Genomic DNA, 20,180 nt, shown 5'->3' on the forward strand with positions numbered 1-20,180 from the left:
TTTTTGTATTTTTAAGTAGAAAACCTAAGATTTTTGAGAAAATAAGGATTAAAACTAATTTTTTTGTGTTTTTGCAAAAATATTTACAAAAGAGAATTTTTCTGAGAACTAAAAGCTATTTTGAGAAAATTTCTTCAGAAATGGGTTTTGATCCAGATTTTGAGGAAATATGGATTTAAAGTACTGGATTTGGATCCGGAGTTGATTTTGAAGATATCAATATGGATTTTAATTCAGAAAATCTGAAGAATGATCAAAATTTAGCTTTGGTTTTCTCAGAAAATGAAACCAGGGGCAAAAAGGTCATTTTTATAAATTTTTGAAAAATTTGGCGTGTTCACACTTAGTAAGAAATAATACTTAGGAACTCACTCAACTTCCTGCTGATAAAAATCTTGTCTCTTGCAAATGGGTGTTTAAACTGAAATTCAAAGGTGATGGTACCTTAGACAGATATAAAGCTCGACTTGTAGCTCGGGGATTCTCTCAGAGAAAAGGAGTTGATTACAAGGAGACCTTCGCTCCAGTAGCCAAGATGACAACTCTCTGAGTGGTTTTATCCATAGCCTGCAATTTTAATTGGGAACTATGTCAACTTGATGTAAAGAATGCCTTTCTTCAAGGAGATCTACAGGAAGAAGTGTATATGAAAATTCCTCAAGGTCTCACTCATACCAATCAGGCAAACATGGTGTGTCATCTAAAGAAGGCTATATATGGCCTTAAGCAGTCTCCTCGAGCATGGTACTCAAAACTGGGCAGTGCCCTAATGGAGTTCGGATATAAGAGATGTATCTCTAATAACTCTCTATTTGCTCACCGATCGAAAATGGGAACATGTCTAACATTGGTGTATGTTGATGACATTGTTGTGACAGGAGATAATAAAGCTGTGATTGAGAAGACAAAATAATATTTAAATAAGAAGTTTGACATCAATGATCTAGGCAGACTAAAATATTTTTTGGGGATTGAAATTAGCCACTCAAGGAAAGGCCTATACTTATCACAGAGAAAGTATGTCCTTGATCTTTTAAAGAGTACAAAAATATTTGGAGCCAAACCGGTGGCTAATCCTATTGAAACCAATCTCAAGTTGGACACTGTTAAAGGAGACATAATACAAGATATTCAACAATATCAAAGACTTGTTGGGAAGTTGATCTATCTCACTGTCACTCGACCAGATATCACCTATGTTGTTAATGAGGTTAGTAAGTACATGCATGCTCTTCAACAGGAGCATCTCAATGCAGTTAATTGAATTTTGAAGTACTTAAAAGGAACTCCAGGGTGTGGATTATTAATGAAAAGAAATGACCACATGAGTATAGAAGGATTTGCCGATGCAGATTGGGCAGGCAGTTCTTCTGACAGAAGGTCAACCACTGAATTTTGTGTTACTGTTGGGGAAAATCTTGTTTCTTGGAAGAGTAAGAAACAAAAGGTTATATCGAGGTCTAGCGTTGAAGCGTTATTGAAGGAGATCGGGTTTGATCAGACTAATCCCATGAAGCTTCACTGCGATAATCAAGTTGCTATCCATATAGCAGCAAATTAAGTCTTTCATGAACATACTAAACACAGAAATAGACTGTCACTTTGTTCGTGACAAGGTTCAGAATAAAGAAATTGAGACTCCTTATATGAAGAGTGAAGACACCAATGTGCTGATATGTTCACCAAAGCAATTACTGGTGAAAAATTATCTAAATTTATGAACAAATTGGGAGTAGTGAACTTTTACTTCTCTCAACTTGAGGGGGAGTGTTAGGAAAGTCGGTAATATTTTGGGGGAGCTGCCTTGTCTTTATCCTTATCTTTATACTTTCCTTTTTATTATTTTCTCTTGGGTTTAGCCGTATTCTTGAAAAGATATCCTTCCACATTTGTTGGGATATCGATCTTATATTTTTTCACCCATCTTGTAACATTGGTGTATTGTAACAGGAATGAAAAACGCTCCTCCTCTTTCTCTCGTGGATGTAGGCACATTGCCGGACCACGTAATTGCTTGTGTGCTTTGCTTGATTTGCAGTAAGTTTTTATTTCTTTCATTCACTAAATATAAAATTAAATGGTTGGAGAGAGATACAGAGAGAGAGGTCCTTATTTCCTCTACTTGTTGACTACTTTGGTCTTTCTTCATCATGCCTTTGGTTTCCTTAATTTTCTTCCCGGTTCTTTCCCCATAAGACGCAGTATAGACCAACCAACATCAATATTGAGCCTAGTCCGCTGCATTGAAAATAGGAGCATCAATCAAATAAATGCTGACCAGTGTGATACAACCACAAAGAAAGCATAATACAACATTGTCGACTACAACACGCTAAGAGTGTTTTACACATAGTTACCAAGAAATAAAATGGATACTAAAGCGATACATGAAGTGAAAGCAGCTGGGAAGTGGGTGTTAAATACTATAAATCAAGAAACGGTTGTGAATTGATTATCGAGGTGCATAAGAAATGAAAAGCTACACGTACGAAGCATTATGAAGCGAGAATAGAAGCAAATTTCCGGCCATTTTCCTGCCGATGGGTGGCCGGATTCTATTTTCTTTTTTTTTCTTTTTTTTAATTTCCAGCTATTTTTCGGCTGCCCACCGGCCAGAAAATGGCAGGGATGGTTTTGGCCGACAAGAGCCGCACCTACACGGCCATTTTCTGGCTGGTGCCAGGCTGGAAAATGGTTGGCCTTATTTTTTTCATTTTTTTATTTTTTTAAATGTTTAACGACCAAAAACCTGGTCATCCAAACAGTTTAGAAACTTGGTTTTTGGCAAACCAGATTTGCTTTTGCCAAAAAACAATTTTTGAGCCAGGTTTTGCTTGCCTTGTCATCCAGGCCGTAAGGGACTGAAGAGAAATCAAATTGAGAAGCAAGGAAGACCTCTTAAAGAGGTGGTTGGCTGGTTAGAATCCTGCTTCTCCGTTTCAATATATATATATATATATATATATATATATATATATATATATATATATATATATATATATATATATATATATATATATATATATATATATATGTATGTAGTGCGTTCCTTAGCCCCCCTTTTCCGTTAGGTCTCGTTAGGCCCCTTCAAAAGTCTTACTTTCATGTATTTTTTCTCACGTCTAACACCGTAGATGTGATCTATAGGTTTTGTTTAGTGGGAACCAGCTTTTGGATCGCCAGAATCTGGCCTGTATACAGGTTTTTCCTGTGATGCAAAATCAATGGCAATGAAGGTACCAGTTTTTCTGGCTCATAAAATAATGTTTTTTCATCAAAAAAACATGATCCAAGAGTCGATTCCCACTAAATCGATTATGATGAGCACATCTAACGGTTCAGATCTATAATAAAACACTTAAAACCTGTAGGGCGGAACGAAAAATGAGGCCTAATATGTTCATCTCTCTCTCTCTCTCTCTCTCTCTATATATATATATATATATATATATATATATATATATATATATAAACTCGAGCTAAGCCGAGCCCAATTAACTTGAGCTGGACATGAGCCGAGAATGAAAAATGTGGTTCAAGCTCAGGTTGAGCTTGAATATTAGCTCACATCAAGGTGATCCAAGCTTGAACAGCACAGGCTAGGCTCAATCTCAGCTCTTGTAAGGCCCTAATAATGTATCCGTGGCTTTGTGGTACTTGTGCATGATCACACTAGTATCAAAATACTCGGTAGCCTTGCCTAGCTAATTCCAGAGATAAAGTGGCCTAGGTCACAAATAATAAAAGGAAAAATCAACACTCTAGCTTTCTATATGTACACTCACCTTCCAGAGTAAAACAATTCCCCAAACAAAAAACATGAGAAAATAATGGTGATGACTAATTGCAATGGAGTGAAGATGGCAGTAAAAACTGGCCCCTTTTTCTCTATACACCACACCTGCAACCAATATGTTATGCCAGTCACAATCACACCCTGCCATGCAACCAAAGTTCAATAAGAAATAATCAGTTTAGATTTTTGTTGATAAACTAAAATAAATGGAAAGAAGAGGATGCCCTTTGAGCTAAAACATACAGAGTATACGACTGCGAGCAGCTGAACATCAAAGCTTAACCTCCATGCAGAAAGGTTTCTTTCAAAGGCTAGAGCTATTGCTGCAGATTGCCCGGCGCTTAGGAGGCATTGCAGAGAAGTCAAGGCCAGTTTAGAGGGGTATACCTTGAGAAGAGGGGCCTGTTCGCAAGTGAACTATGTCAACAAACTCATCAAGAAGATCAATCCTCATATGCAACTATAGATGATCTTAGTAAGGAGCATAATTCCGTGACTCAAGGAGTGATTGATTCTCAACGATGGCTTGGGTCATATATATATATATATATATATATATATATATATATATATATATATATATATATATATATATATATATATATATATATATATATATGAAAATGTTCTAGTCAGGTCCCAATTTTTGTTAGGCCCTTACAAAAACGTTTTTGTAGGTTTTTTTTGTTGTATATGAACCTGTAGATGTGATCACAATTATTTATTTACCAAGGAACGTGATTTAGATCAGATCAATTTACTAAAAAAAGTTAGAATAATCAAATTTTAGCACACTATAAGCCATTAATTTTTCAACCCTCTGAAAAAACATGTGCATGTTAACTACCAAGTGAACTACGATAAACACATCCATTGGTTCAGATCAAGCAAAAATGTCACGTTTTTTGCTGGGACCTAACTTGTGGCCTAACGAAAATGAGGCCTGACTAAAACAATCCCCATATCAGGGGTGAAGCCACTTTACAGGGAGGGTGGGCACTTGCCCACCCTGAACCCTAGGAATCCCACAAGGGGATATGGGTCAGGGTTGCATGGAAAGTGCCCACCCCCTTTATTTCTCTCTCTCTCTTAATCTCCACCCCTCTGCCCTCTTTGAGAGGCTGTGCGATCCCACCACCTTTCTCTATCAAGGATTTTACATTTTTCTTATCAAAATAGAGCCAGTTGGAGACAGTCAGTTTTTATTTTATTTTATTTTTCTCTGCTACCCATTTGTTTTTCTGTGTAACAGCTCCATTTTCAAATAGTGGTATTAGTTTTTCTTTTCGTGATTATAGTTTGTGTTTTTATCCCTTTTTTCTTTAAATCCTTTCCCCCCAATAAGCATACTTTGTGGGTTAACATAGAGGGTCTTTTCTCTTTTAATTTCTTTTTTTTTGTTCTTGGTGGGTTGTAGTTTTTGAAATCAAGGAGGGTGTTTTTTTTTTCCTTTGTTAGTGTAAAAGTTCTAGAGATTTTGTTTGGGGTTACGGGTATCTTGGTATTTTTAGTGAGTTTCATTTTTATGTTTGTGCGAAAATTTTAGAGATTTTTTGTGGGAGGGTGGGGGTCTAGACATCTTGTGTGGGGAAATAGGAAGGTGGGGGTCTACTTAGCCTTTCTTTTAAATTAGCAGAACCATCAGTTATGTATTTAATTTAAGCTGCCAATTATTTTTTTACTGTGCATTTCACTACAAGAAAACTGTGGATTAGCGACGGACGATATCCATTGCTAATCTGTTGCCAATCCATCGCTAAATTGTTTAGCAATGGATTGGCAACAGATTAGCAATGGATAGCGTCCATCGCAAATTTTTGATCGCTAATTAGCCACAAAACTTATCTGTCACTACTTCCGTAGCTAATTTACGACAGATTAGTGACAGACATGATCCGTCGCTAGTTTGTTGCTAAATAAGCACAAATTTGGTTTTGCAATGGACATTATCCGTTGCTAAATTTTAAAAAAAAAATTTGCTTCCTGTCGGGCGGTATTCCGGCAACAATAGGCCGGACTTGTACCGCACCCCACAGGCGTTGCATAGGGTATTAGACATGAGCGGCTCAGCCCGCCACTGTGGGGTCTTCTGCACAGAACCGACACGCTCTTCGATGCCCTCCCGACCTGGTTCCCCGCTTTTCCAGCTCGGCCAGCCACTGCAGCGTCTTCTGCACAACGCAGGAGAGTGCACCGCCAAACCAGCACACTCTCTTGTGTTCCTCTACCACCGTGTTAAAGGAAAGCTCAACAACCCCAAATTGGAGGCATACCTTTGCCTTTGAGATGATCTTCACGGTGACGAGTTGGCCTTTGATTTTGCTCTTTCGAGCCCTAGCAAAGCAGGTGTGACTCAAATGTCCCCTCCCGACCTCCTTCTCGAGCTCGTACTTCACCGTGAAACTTTTGTCCAGCAACCGTTCTGTCTCGTCGCCATCCTCCGGTATCAGCCCTTCCGCTTTTGCTTCGCTTGCCCCTGCCACTTGGTCAGGGATGCCTTGATATGCTTCACCGACGACGGTTGAGGAAACGGCCGCCGGAAGAACATCTACAGCGTTAATGACCTTGTCGGCGATGGCGTCTACCCGGCCGCAGCGAGCTACATTGTGCCCTCCACAAAGAAGTCGTTTGAACTTCGTTGCCCTCTACGAAGAAGTTGGTTTAAATCGAACGACGAAGAGGTCGGTTTAAATTTTGCACGGGGAGAGGGGGGAAATTTTGCACCCTAGATGGGTCAGTTTAAATAAAAAATTAGCGACAGAATTAGCGAGAGAATTTTTTTGTCGCTAATCCATCGCTAATTAGTGATGGATTAGCGAAAGAAAAATTCTCTCGCTAATTTTGTCGCTAATTTACAACACAATTTATCTGTCGCAAATTTTTGTCGCTAATTAATGTTTTTCTTGTATTGAGAATTAGCGATGAAAAACTATTGTCGCTAATCCATCGCTGATTAGAGACAGATTCGCGATGGAAACCTCTCCGTCGCTAAGTTGTGACGGAGTTTGAGACATAATTTTTTCATTGCGAATCCGTCGCTAAGTAGCGACAGATTAGCGATGAAAGTTTTTTCATCACTAATCTGTCGCTAATTAGCGACAGATTCATGATGGAATTTTTTATGTCTCTAATTCCGTTGCAAATTTGCGACAAAAAAAATCCGTCGCAAATTTTCGTCTCTAATTAACATTTTTCTTGTAGTGTTTGTGCCCACCATAGCTTAAATTCTTGGCTCTACCCTGCCCCCTATATATATATATATATATATATATATATATATATATATATATATATATATATATATATATATATATATATATATATAGAGAGAGAGAGAGAGAGAGAGAGAGAGAGTCATATAGCACTTGGGAGCAACTCTCACTACAAATATAGCCATTGCCCATTGGTTTGTCTTTCTGTCACAGAAGAATCTTGAAGGGCAGTACCAAGTTTAGGGTGAGTTTGGACAATAAAATATAAGTTCATGAACTGAAAAACTTATCTAGGCTTGAGTTCATAAACTTTTCACACTACAAATGATACAAAATATACCCTTAGTCTCTGTTTGGGGCGGTTGCATTGAGATGGAAACACTGTTACCATGTGTTGCTAAAATATGGTTTTGCCAGAATGTGGTCTTCAGGGAGGATGGAATCGCCAAAAACATCCTATTATGAATGGTGTTAAAATGTTGTGTTGGGGCTGCCAACTCCATTCTCAATACAATATTTTGGCAACGCACCTCCAACTCATTGCAAGCGCCCCAACTTAAGGCTCCCTAATAGAGTGTTAAAGACTTGATCCTGCTCAAGTAGGGGCTTGGTTAGTCTTGGTCATTCATACAACAATGGAACACAGTGAGAATTTGAAAGCATTCTGGTTTATCACATTGGCATCTGTGATTTAAACCAACTCTTTTTTTCGACAGCAAAGAGAAACCAAGTGTTATGTCTTCAATGTCCTATTACGAGCTAAGCATAGTCATGTTGACAGTGGTCGTATTTTAGTGTTTTCCACTTAAAACTCCACCCCCTACCCCTGGGGTAGTTTTCAATTGGCTCCAACCATGCAGCAAGAGACACATATGACATACCCCACATATTGAACCAGTGTTGTCCTTAGACCCACCAAACCAGGTGTGTAGGAGCCCTTTGATAAGGATAATGCTGAGCACGATAAGGATAATGCTAAGCAAGACTCTCAAGAAACCAAATATGATAAACTCAAATTCAGCTACAAAGAATTCAGCCCAATCTGGAGTCTCATGATCCAACCGATCTATGATATGGAAGTATTCTAGAAAGTGTAAACCACGGTAATCTAGAAGAACTCTAGAAAGTGTAATGATAATCTAGAAGAATTCTAGAAAGTGTAAACTGATGTAAATCATTTTTGGTAAGAACTATAAAAAATGATAATCCATAATTATACGTTGTATTGTAAACTATGTTATCATTTTTTATGTTATAAATAAAGTGCTTGACCTCTCGGTGGACAAGAGAGTAATAATCGAGCCTTTCAATATTGTTGACGCTCTTTCATGGTATCAAAGCCAGCAACCTCCAACGACTTATCAATGGCTTTTTCATCATCCTTCTCCTCTTCCATGACTCAGTGGAATGCCATCGCCAGCCTAGTCTCGATAAAACTGAATCAAGACAACTACCTGTTGTGGAGATTCCAACTTGAATCAGTTATGATTAGCTAGGACCTCCTCAAGTTTGTCGACGACTCTTGTCCTCAACCAGATCCCTTCATTGTCATGACAAATAGAGGTAAGACAGAGACTCCAAATGATCCTATTTGGATTCACTCTGATCAGTTGGCTCTCAATTGGATCAAAGCTACCGATTTTGAAATTGTTCTCGATCAAATCATGAGAACAAAAACAGCCCGTGAAGCCTGGCTTGTTCTGAAAAAAGCATATGAATCTCAATCTTCTTTGAGACTCATGCTTCTGAAGAAAGATTTGACTTTTATTAAGAAAGAGAGTATGAATATGTTGTCTTATCTAGACCATATAAAGTTTCTAGCGAACTCTCTTGTCATTGTCAATCATTCTATAGAAGATGAAAAATTAGTTTAAATAACTTTGAATGACCTATCTTTCAAATACAAAAGTTTTTTGACTTCTATCATCACTAATTCAGCCTTGTATACCTTCACAAATCTATATGATCTACTTCTTAATCAAGAAAAATGTATGCTTTTAACTCATGCTAAGCCTCTTGAAACACCACAACCTTAACAAATTGCCTTCAAGGGTTGAGGACGTGGCCATAATTTTTATCAAAGTTGTGGTAGGGGACAAGAAAAAAATTCCTCTCCAAACACGTCTAATAGCAACTCTGCCTCTCAAACTCAAGGTGTATGTGATGTTGTCACCTGCCAATATTGTGGAAAACGAGGACACACTGCCAAAATGTGTTGGGATATTCCTAAAGCATTCTCAACCATGTCTCTTCAGCAATCCACTGATGACTATTGGTATCCAGACACTGGTGTTGCAAATCATCTAACTATAGATGATCAACAATTTTCCCATAAATCTTAATATCATGGGGGTGAGCAAATCATGGTTGGCAATGGTAAGATGCTCCTCATCTCACACACTGGTAATTTTATTCTGAAACCTCATGGCTCTTAAATTAATTTAAAGAATGTTCTTCATGTTCCTGCTATTTTGAAGAACCTTTTATCTGTAGGCCAATTTACTAAAGATAATGATTGTGTTTTTGAATTCACTTCTTTTGAATTCCTTGTCAATGATCGACAGACAAGCAAGATTCATCTCAAGAGACTGAAATCTAACGCGAGACTCTATCCAATCAAATTTGATTATCATATGCAGATGGCCGCATATGCAAGCAGAATGGCTCCTTTTGGTATATGGCACCAACGTCTCGGACATGCGAACAAGAAGATTGTTTCTTGTTTAAACTCTTATTGTTCTATTTTTGTTAATAAAAGTAACAAAATAAAAGTGTGTCAGAGTTGTCTCATTGGCAAAGCACAAAAACTTCTTTTTGGTCAATCTTACTCTTCTACAACATCTCCACTTGAACTTTTACAAGTCGATGTCTGGGGGCCTGCTCTAGTCACTTCACATGAATGATTTCACTTTTATCTTTTCATAGTAGATGATTTTTTTCGATTTTCATGACTTTTTTCATTGAATACTAAGTCTCAAGTGTTTAAGTGTTTTAAGTCATTCAAGCATGTTACTGAAAAGCAACTTCAACTCTCCATTCGCATTTTTCAAACTGACAATGGAGGTGAATTTATCAGTCATGATTTTGAAAGCTTTTTGTGGGACCATGGCATACTTCATCGATTTTTATGCCTGCATACCCTAGAATAGAACAAACTTGTTGAGCGTAAACATCGACATGTTGTTGAAACCAGGCTTAGTCTGTTACATACTTCCTCCCTGTCATATACCTTCTGAGTTGATGTTTTTCGCACTGTTGTTTACATCATTAACCATCTTCCAACCCTAGTACTTAATTGTAAGACCCAGTATAAACTTCTATTTTATAAATCGCCTGACTATTATCATCTTCGTGTCTTTGGTGCATACTACTATCCTCTATTAACACCCTATCATACTTTAAAATTTCATCCAAAGACTACCCCATGTATTTTCCTTGGCTATGCCAATCATCATAAAGGCTACCTTTGTTTCAACCCTTCTCAACTTTGTACATATATTTCTCGTCATGTTTACTTTGATGAGTCCATCTTTGGACCTCTCTCTTTATCTCTTCGTTCTCTATCACGCATCTTTTCCGAATGAGGACTTTCTCCTATTGTCGTCCTCCCACCTCCCGATCCTCTTTCATCGCCTCCTTAACCGACGGTTCTCTCTGATATACCTATCCCTCCTACTTCACCTACTCCTTCTCCTATGAGTCACATACCCGTTCCACCCAACTCTTCTTCACCACTATCCTCTACTTTTCATCTTCCTAAAACCATTGTGAGTCGCCTGTCTGATCATACTCACTCTATGACCAACTCTCTTAAACCCCATGCATTCACCACAACCTGTTATTCCCTATCCCTTGCTTGCTTTACCTCTGTCCTCCTCACACCCAAACCTATTTCGTTTAAACAGGCTAACCTTGACCCCAAATGGTGTACAACTATGAACGATGAGTTTCATGCACTTAAAATTAATCACACTTGGCACCTTGTTCTCCCTTGTCCTCATTACAATATCATTGGATCAAAATGGGTTTTTTGTATTAAATGACATGTTGATGGCTCTATGACTCACTACAAAGCCTGCCTAGTTGCTAAGGGTTTCCATCAAAAGGAAGGTTCAATTGTTTTGAGACTTTTAGTCCAGTTGTGAAACCCACCACCATTTGTGTTGTTCTTGCAGTCTTGTCAGATTGGCCTATACACCAATTGGACTTTAATAATTCATTTTTAAATGGTCTCCTTTATGAAAATGTTTATATGGAACAACCTCCAGGATTTGAAGATCCATCTTTTTCTCGGCATGTATACAAGTTGGATCGAGCTTTGTATGGTCTCAAGCAAGCTTCATGTGTCTGGTACCAGCAACTCAGCTTGTATCTTCAATTCTGGGGGTTTCACATCTCTCTTTCTGATGCTTCATTATTCATTTTTTGAGACAAGGGTTTGGTTATTTATTTATTGGTTTATGTTGATGTTGTCATAATCACCAGCAGTTCCACCATTGCCATTAAGCAACTGATTCAACAACTCAGTCTTGCCTTTTCTATGAAAGATCGTAGATGCCTAAATTATTTTTTGGGAATTGAAGTTCATTATGCTTCATAAAGACTTCTTCTTTGCTAGCTCACCTATGAACTTAATTGACTTCATTGTTCTTCTATGGATGATACAAAGCCAATCTCTACTCCTCTGAGTGCCTCCACTCAGTTGTCTAAAGATGACACACCTTATTTTCATGACTCTACTTTATATCAAAGCATTATGGGCGGTCTTCAATACCTCACCATCACGTTGCCTAATATTGCCTTTGTGGTCAACAAGGTTTGTCAGTTCATGCACCAGCTCACGGTTGCCTATTGGTCTGCTGTCAAACATATCCTTCACTATATCAAGGATACCATTCATCATGGCTTGTTTCTCTCACGATCTTCCTCACTCCAGCTCAGTGCCTTCTTTGATGCTGACTAAGCTGGTAGCCTTGATGACCGCAAGTCTACAAGTGATTTTGTTGTCTTTCTGGGTTCTAATTTAGTTTCTTGGTCTTCTCGCAAGCAACAGACAGTAGCTTGGTCCAACATTGAAGCTGAATACAAGTCTCTTGCTTGTGCTGCATCTGATCTTCTTTGGCTCAAGACTCTTATCACTTAGCTAGGCTTTGGCCCTTCTTCTCCACCTATCCTTTGGTGTGATAATCTTGGAGCCTTATATCTCACAACGAACCCGGTGTTTCATGCTCGTACCAAACATGTTGAAATTGATTTTCACTTTGTTCGGGATCATGTGCAAAAGGGTCATCTTCAAGTTTAGTTTATCACCTCCTCTGACCAGCTGGTTGACGATCTTACTAAACCTCTTTCCTTTTCAAGGTTTGTTTTTATTCGTGACAAGCTCAATGTCGTTGATCCCACGTTGAGCTCGCAAAGGCATGATAAGGATAATGCTGAGTATGATAAGGATAATGTTGAGCAAGACTCTCTCAAGAAACCAAATACAATAAACTCAAATTCAACTACAAAGAATCCAGCCCAATCCAGAGTCTCATGAGCCAATCGATCTATGATCTGGAAGTATTCTAGAAAGTGTAAACCACAGTAATCTAGAAGAACTCTAGAAAGTGAAACGATAATCTAGAAGAATTTTGCAAAGTGTAAATTGATGTAAATCATTTTTTATAAGAATTATCAAAAATGATAATCCATAATTGTACATTGTATTGTAAACTATGTTATCGATTTTGATGTTATAAATAAAGTGCTCGACCTCTTGGTGGACAAGAGAGTAACAATCAAGCTTTTCAATATTGTTGATGCTCTTTCACCCTTATGGGCGACTTAAACCAACTCTTAGTCATGACAAATTGAGGCATGGTTGTGTGATCGGGCTGAGCACATATAACATGTTCGGCCCTTTTGAAAAGCGGGGAGGCATGGGGGGAGGCTCTTAAAGGAGGGGGCAGCCACTACATATCGCTCTTTTTCATTTTTATTTATATGAATATATAATAAATGAAAGTTTCAAGTTGCTCTTTATGTGTTCGTTCCTGATCACTGGATCTGCTCACTGACAAATTATCCTAATCTAGGCAAAAATGTCCATTTAACAATAACTGAAAATTCAGGGGGGCTAGCCACTACATTTATGTGTTAGGTCCCGATCACTGGATCTGCTCACTGACAGATTACCTAATCTTGGCAAAAATGCTGGTTTAGCAATAACTGAAAATTTTGAAACATTGACAATTGAATTTTATATGAGATCATTTTCATGTCTCGTGAATGTCCAACTTTCCAAGCGTGGCCCATGAGGGGCAAGCAATCTTGTTAAAGAGGCGTCACATATAAGGAAAAGAAAGGTTTTTAAGCATTGTATTAATTTTACCTGCATTAACAGCCACGATGACCAGGTTGCATTGGAGGCGAGCATGAGGAAGATTCCAATTATCCAGTCTTTCCTTGAAGAAGCATGACCAGAATCAGGAGCTGCGTTGCCTATTCCTTTCATTAAAGAATGATGATGGCCCAGGAAGCTTAATAAAGGCCCTTTGTACAGTGCAAGTATAACACCACCAGCCAAGCAAACTATAAGGCCCACCAACTTAATTTGCCCATATGTTGTCCTCAAGTTGCAGATCTCCAACCTGCTTATTCATCAATTCCCACTTTATTATACTCCATCATAGTTTTAACAATGGTTTTAAAACCCAGTAACTCATCACTCGGACCGTCCTTGAGTGACTCGTGACTCGCCCAGGTCAACTCGGTGACTCGGTCGGGTCATGTTAACTTTATATATTATATAAATTATTTAAATGTGTGTATATATTATCTATATTTTATAGTATTTTACTAATATTATATATATATGACTCGCCATGACTCGGCCGAGTTTTGTAAAAAATAAGTTAAATACATTTTTTGACCCAGTGACTGGGCTATCCGAGCCAAGTCAACTAAGTCACCGGGTCAACCTGGCGAGTTTTTAAACTATGGTTTTAACTGCATAAGATTCTATAGATATGGGTCTGTGCCCTAGACTTAAGGAAGATCAACTTATCCAATAAACCAATTAAACTAAGTTCACATATAGTTGGTAAGACTCAGAGCCTTTGGGCTTTTCATCTCTTCTAGATACATAGCATGTGCCATAATCTTAAGTCATCACTGTTAGATTGCAGTGTGTAAACGTATGCTAATCGTTATTTAATCAGTAATTGGATTAACCTATCCTATGTAGATGTATATTTGAATCCTATAAGTTGCCAAGTCGCTTGCCACTATAAGCAATGCATTTATAATATGCATGTACAACTGCTACTACTGCTGCTAGCACTACAATTACTTGTCATCACAACTGATTCTTTCATCAAATATCAGTCTAATATCATTACGTTACTTTGATTGCTAGCATCATTGTTGCTATTATTTTTCCCTTTTCACCATATTTCTAGGTAATAATTTCATTAGCATCACTGCCATCAATATTAATTATCATCAATGTACATCAATTGAATTGTAGTAAAGAAAACCTACCTGAATAGGACTGCCAAGATGAAAGTGAAGACTGGAACACTGTTTGTGGTTGCAGCTGCAAGGGCGGGAGATGTGTATGTCATGGCAATCATATAAAGGTTCAGGCTCAAGGTAATCCTGAAACCACATCCGACCGTTCAAAAATTACTTTGGAATATTTCTTTTCATGGAATCCAGCTGTCACAACAAATTAGGAAAAAATACAAAGCAAGAAGCTTTCTTCCTAATTGCAACATACCCAAACAGAGAGACAACAAAAACCTTGCAAAAGAGCTTCAGAGATAACAAAGAAACTTGATTTCTGTATTCAGAGAAAAGCAGATGTCAGTTCCAAGGTGATAGTATTCATGACAAGGACCCAGTTTAGGGTTCAAGTAGGACTTGTCCCCACAAACATTTCAATGGTTTATGGCTTGGTTGAGACCATGTATGATCAAACCAGAGCCTGGGTTTGGTGCTAACCCAAACAGCTATGCCACATGGATACTTCACTTTAACTCTAGCTCGGTGTCCCTTTTATATGCTAGTCATGTTGAAAAGTTCATTAAAAAATGGCCGTGTCCCCATATCTGCAGTCATATCCAAGTAACACAGGTCGGGTCAAGACCTGATTTCCTAGTAAAATCGAAGCGTCTTGAATGGTTAGCAACAATAAATGAAGAGATGGGATGAGGTCAGAGGCACCACTCTGACAGATTAAGAGTAAGAGGTGCCGTAGATGCTGTTCATCCCTGTAATGAATTGGCAACCCAAACACCATGTTTGAATAGCTTACTTCTTAAATAGACCTCACAAAAATTTTCAGAGCCGTTCACGTTCTAGACTGATGGCATCTATAGCACGAAAAATATGAACAGCTGAAAAACAAGGGGAAATGATGGTGTTTGGGTAGTCGTTTATCTCATAAATGAATGGCATCTAAGATGATATATAATAATACCGTCAGAGGTGCCTCTGACCTGATATGCTCTCATAAATGAAGAAGAAGAATAAGATGCAACCTTTCCAATATCAAAGCAAATGGAGCTAAGAAGACAGCAGCCATGGCTTGCCTATAGACAACGAACACATAGTGATTCATTCCCTGATTGAGTGCTGCCTTTGTGAGTATGGACATGCCCGCATATATGAAATGCACACATACCATTGCCAGGTAAGGCTTGTAGTTAGACATTGTGGTGACAGTTGAGATTCCAAATATGCAAAGTTTAAGGAGGCAGAGTTAGGGTCTCAAATGTCAGGGGTGCATGCACCATGGATCACAGCTTTATAGGGATGAGGTGAATCTGGGGTAATAGTAGGTGCAGTCCTTTGATACCATTTGTACTCCTTATGCAGATTTCACATGTAATGCCAACGCAAAAAGTACTTGGTCGTGTCGCCACTGCAATAAAACACATGCTTTAGTACCCACTAGGCTTTTGTTTTAGGGCCTGCAATAAGAGTCACATTTTGGCCTTTGCTTTGCTGCACTCAAGGAAAAGGTTAAAGGCCACTACATGGCCAAAGTGGAGATGTTGGGTGCCGACTGCTTGGCGTCAGATCTGGCCCAGAGAAATGAAATCATTTTCGGCTGCCCCGAACTTGAGGCTCGTCCAATTAAGGATTAGAAGATAGCTCAGAAGGATGGCCTGACTTAAAGCGAACAGCCGCGAAGACTTCGCTCATGCAGCGGCTACATTTTTTTTTTTTTTTGACAAAACAATATTTCAATATGGAAGCAGTCAGAATATAGAAGCATGTAAAAACATACATTAAAAAAATTGTTAGTGATGAGATATCATCTGTGGGGAATTTGGGCTCTAGGATTCAAATGATTGCTCGCCATTTGGTGTATGCAGAAAGCTAAAATGATGTAACCGACTGTTGTATTGTACATATATAGATCAATATATATTTTCCTTTTCTCTAAAAAACAAAGGTAATTAAATACCTTACGTGAAGTGAATTAGGGAGGGTGTTGCGTGTTCTCCCCCCAAGACCAACTGTTTGCTACAGTGCGTGTTCGAGGTCCGAATGAGTGCCACATATATAAGCATGTGGGGCTCGTATCCCCATGTGTGTCGGCATCACTTAGCATCGGAGTCTGGTGTGGTTGCAAAGACTTAATAACCCTTTTTCGCTATTCTCGCTATGAAACGATGGTTCAAGAAAAGGACAAAAATGTCCTCCATTCAAAAAAGAAAAACGACAGTTCGAGAAAAGGATAAAAATGTCCTCCATCCAGAAAGTCAAGGATGATATTAACTCTTCAAAGTCCAAACGTTCCATTTTTGCCTTAAGCAGTAAACTTTTGTACCATCTGCTGTAACAGGAGCTGCCTTTGATGATGTACCTTTTACCGTTGTCTACTGTCGTTGGAGCAACCTTTGTCGTCGTCTCGAGCATAGGTTTCTGCCTTGGTTTTTAACTTGTGTTACAACACATTGTCGCCTTCTCATTCCTGCCTTGTGTTACAAAACATTTGCGGGTTCGTTCCTACCTCGTGGAGATAACTATAAATCGATCGATTGGTTCGATCATTGGTGGGCGTCATAGGGGCATTTGTCGACCATCTCCTTTTACAATCTTCTTTTCTTTTTTGTTTTCGTTAGGCAGTATGAAAAAAAGCAATGATGCACAAACATTCCAACAAGTGCCAGTAAGGCATCGTGAGTACCTTTCCATGTTATCATGCTATTGTTGAAGAACGTATGTCATCGTGAGTGACATTAAGGCATTGTTTTGTGTCATTAAGGAATTGTTTTGTTATTGCAGGTGGATCTTGTCATTTCGATGGTTTAAAAATTAATGATATTTGTAAGATGCTGGGACCTGTTGACAAGAATGTTTTTTTACAGATGCGAGGAAGGGCCTCTACCCCATCCGGTATCATCCATTCACTCAGTATATGCAATGTATCACAAATCGTGGTTGTAGTAACATACTAGCGATTTGTGAGATATTGTTTTGTTTGTTAATATCGATTTATAAGCTACTATGCTGAATTTTTATATCGATTTGAAATATATTTTGTGATATGTATATCGATTTGTAAGATATTATGTGTTTTGTAGTGTCGATTTGTAAGCTGTTATGCTAAATTTGCGTATTGCTTTGTAGTATATTTTGCGATATGTATATCGATTTGTAAGATATTGTGTGTTTTGTAGTATCGATTTTTAAGCTATTATGCTGAATTGTCGTATCAATTTGTAATATATTATGCGATATGTATATCGATTTGTAAGATATTATGTGTTTTCTAGTATCAATTTGTAAGATATTTATAGAAAGAATTTTAAAACATGTGCATGCAGAAATACATTGTTGCACTTACGGTGGTAATTTTCGTATTCAAATCGCTGCTCATTTAGCGATTTCTATTGAAATCGCTTCACAACATCATAGATATAATTAAATCATTGTCATGTGAATTTCTATCGTCAACACACATATACGACAAATCGTTTCTTTTATTGGCATGGTAAGTAACAACTCGATGTATAGTATAAGCAAATAACAAATCGATGTTGCCTTTATAATGTGATTCATTCAATTATTTCTTTGACTTGCTTAACCTTATCGGTATCCATTATTATATGCATCTTGAACAAATCATCGTAAATGTATGCACTGGCTAATGCAAAATGATATCTTGCTTATGACAGTGGTGAGCTTGTCATCTGGTTATAGTGAAGATGATCTATCTCAATCATTGGAAAGTTATAGAGAAATAAACATATGTACTAATGATGCACCTGAAGAAGTGAACATGTGCACTAATGATGCACATGATAAGAAGGGTGCAGGCATATTGGATTCACTATTGACTTGAATATTCTAGCAGAAGAAATACAATTTGATAATGAGGTAGACAATCATGATAGTACACTTGATAAAGGTGTAGGCACTGGGAATGTACATGATAGTACACTTGACTCTGTTCCTGTAAAAGGAATGCAGTTTAATAATAAGGACGATGCATATAAATTTTACAATGATTATGCCTTCTTCAGTGTTAGAAGGTATTCTTAGTCAAAAAATGCACAAGGTGTCGTGGTGAAAAAGACATATGTTTGTTCTAAGTAAGGTTGGAAGAAGTCAAGTAGAAATCCAACAAGGAGCAAGCCAGATTTAAAATATGAATGTCCAGCAAGAATGGTGTTAAGAAGACTTTCGAATGAAAAATTTGTAGTTTGTACTTTAATCAGTGATCATAACCATGATTTAGCAGCTTTATTTATGACTTCTATGTTAAGGTCACATCGTAAAGTAACTGAAGCATATGCTGTAATTGCTAAAATAGCTGATAGCGCTGGCATTGCACCAAAGAAGACATACAATTTGTGCGCGCACATAGATGGTGGTCGTGAGAATATACCATTCATACCTATAGATCTAAAAAACCACTTGAGAAGGAAGATGACAGATAACATAAAGAATAGCTAAATATATTCTTTGGTTGATTACGTACAGAAGAAATCAAGCATTGACCTTGGTTTCTTTAGTGCAATGCAACTAGATGAAGATGGATATGCTGTGAATATGTTTTGAGCAGATTCAAAGTCAAGAGTAGATTATGAATGCTTCAATAATGTGCTTATTTTTTATATGACGGTGAAGATTAATACTGAACAATGGCCATTTACGCAGTTTGTCAGAGTGAACCATTACTCACAGAGTTATATATTAGACAATGCTTTTTGTATGATCAGACCAAGGAAAGCTTTGAGTGGTTGTTCAGAGTATTTACACAGAAAATGAATGGGAAGCAACCTGAAGCTGTACTTACAGATGGTGATCACGCAATTGTGGCTGCAGTGACTCATGTGTAGTCAGATGCACATCATTGCCTATGTTTGTGACATATCTTTCAAAATGCAGCAAAGAACATAGGACACATTTAATCAGAAGATAAGGTTTGAAAAAAAGTTTACAAGGTGTATACTTGAGAGCGTAGACAAGGTCACATTTATATCTGATTGTGAGGCAATGATTCAGATGTAAGACCTTGAAGATTGTGTATGGTTACAAAATTTATATGCAGAAAAAAAGAAGTAGGCATTGACATATGGAAGACAATACTTTTGTGTAGGTATGATAAGCACACAAAGACCTGAATTTATGCATGCCACACTGAAGAAAACCCTGTATTCATGTTTAACAATGTTTCGCTTTATGGAACAATATAAATTATTTATAGACGGTCTTAGAAAGAACGAGCTTGAACAAGATGTAAAATACATCAACACACGCCCTGTAACTTTGGGCATAAAAATATTGATGCGACCTGTAGATCTGTATACACTAATTGTATTTGAATGGATTAAGAAGGAGGTTATACAGGTCATGAATTGCAACATAGAAGGACGCATGCAAACCGAGAATATGCCTAAATACATATTGTATGGGAGGGCGAAGAGCATCCGAAAAGGCAAGAAGCACATGTCACGTACAATGTTGACAACGGAATAGTTGAATGTACGTGCAAAATACATGAATTCAAATGTATTTTATACCATCGTGCATTATAGGCACTTAATTAAGAGAAGATACACGAAATACCTAAGTCATATTTAATGCGAAGATGGACGAGACAAGCAAAGATTGAACTGCTGGATACAGATAATGTCAGTCAATCTAATGTTGATGAGAAGTACCACATA

The 20,180-nt window shown here is 37.8% G+C and overlaps 1 pseudogene; it reads right to left on the reverse strand.

The window, feature by feature from the left end:
* Positions 1-2,129: 2,129 nt before the first annotated feature.
* LOC149816981 (WAT1-related protein At5g64700-like) lies at positions 2,130-15,706 on the reverse strand (annotated as a pseudogene).
* Positions 15,707-20,180: the final 4,474 nt, after the last annotated feature.

This window comes from Nuphar pumila, chromosome 14 (genome assembly GCF_984573655.1).
Source record: "Nuphar pumila chromosome 14, dmNupPumi1.hap1.1, whole genome shotgun sequence".
NCBI lineage: Eukaryota > Viridiplantae > Streptophyta > Magnoliopsida > Nymphaeales > Nymphaeaceae > Nuphar > Nuphar pumila.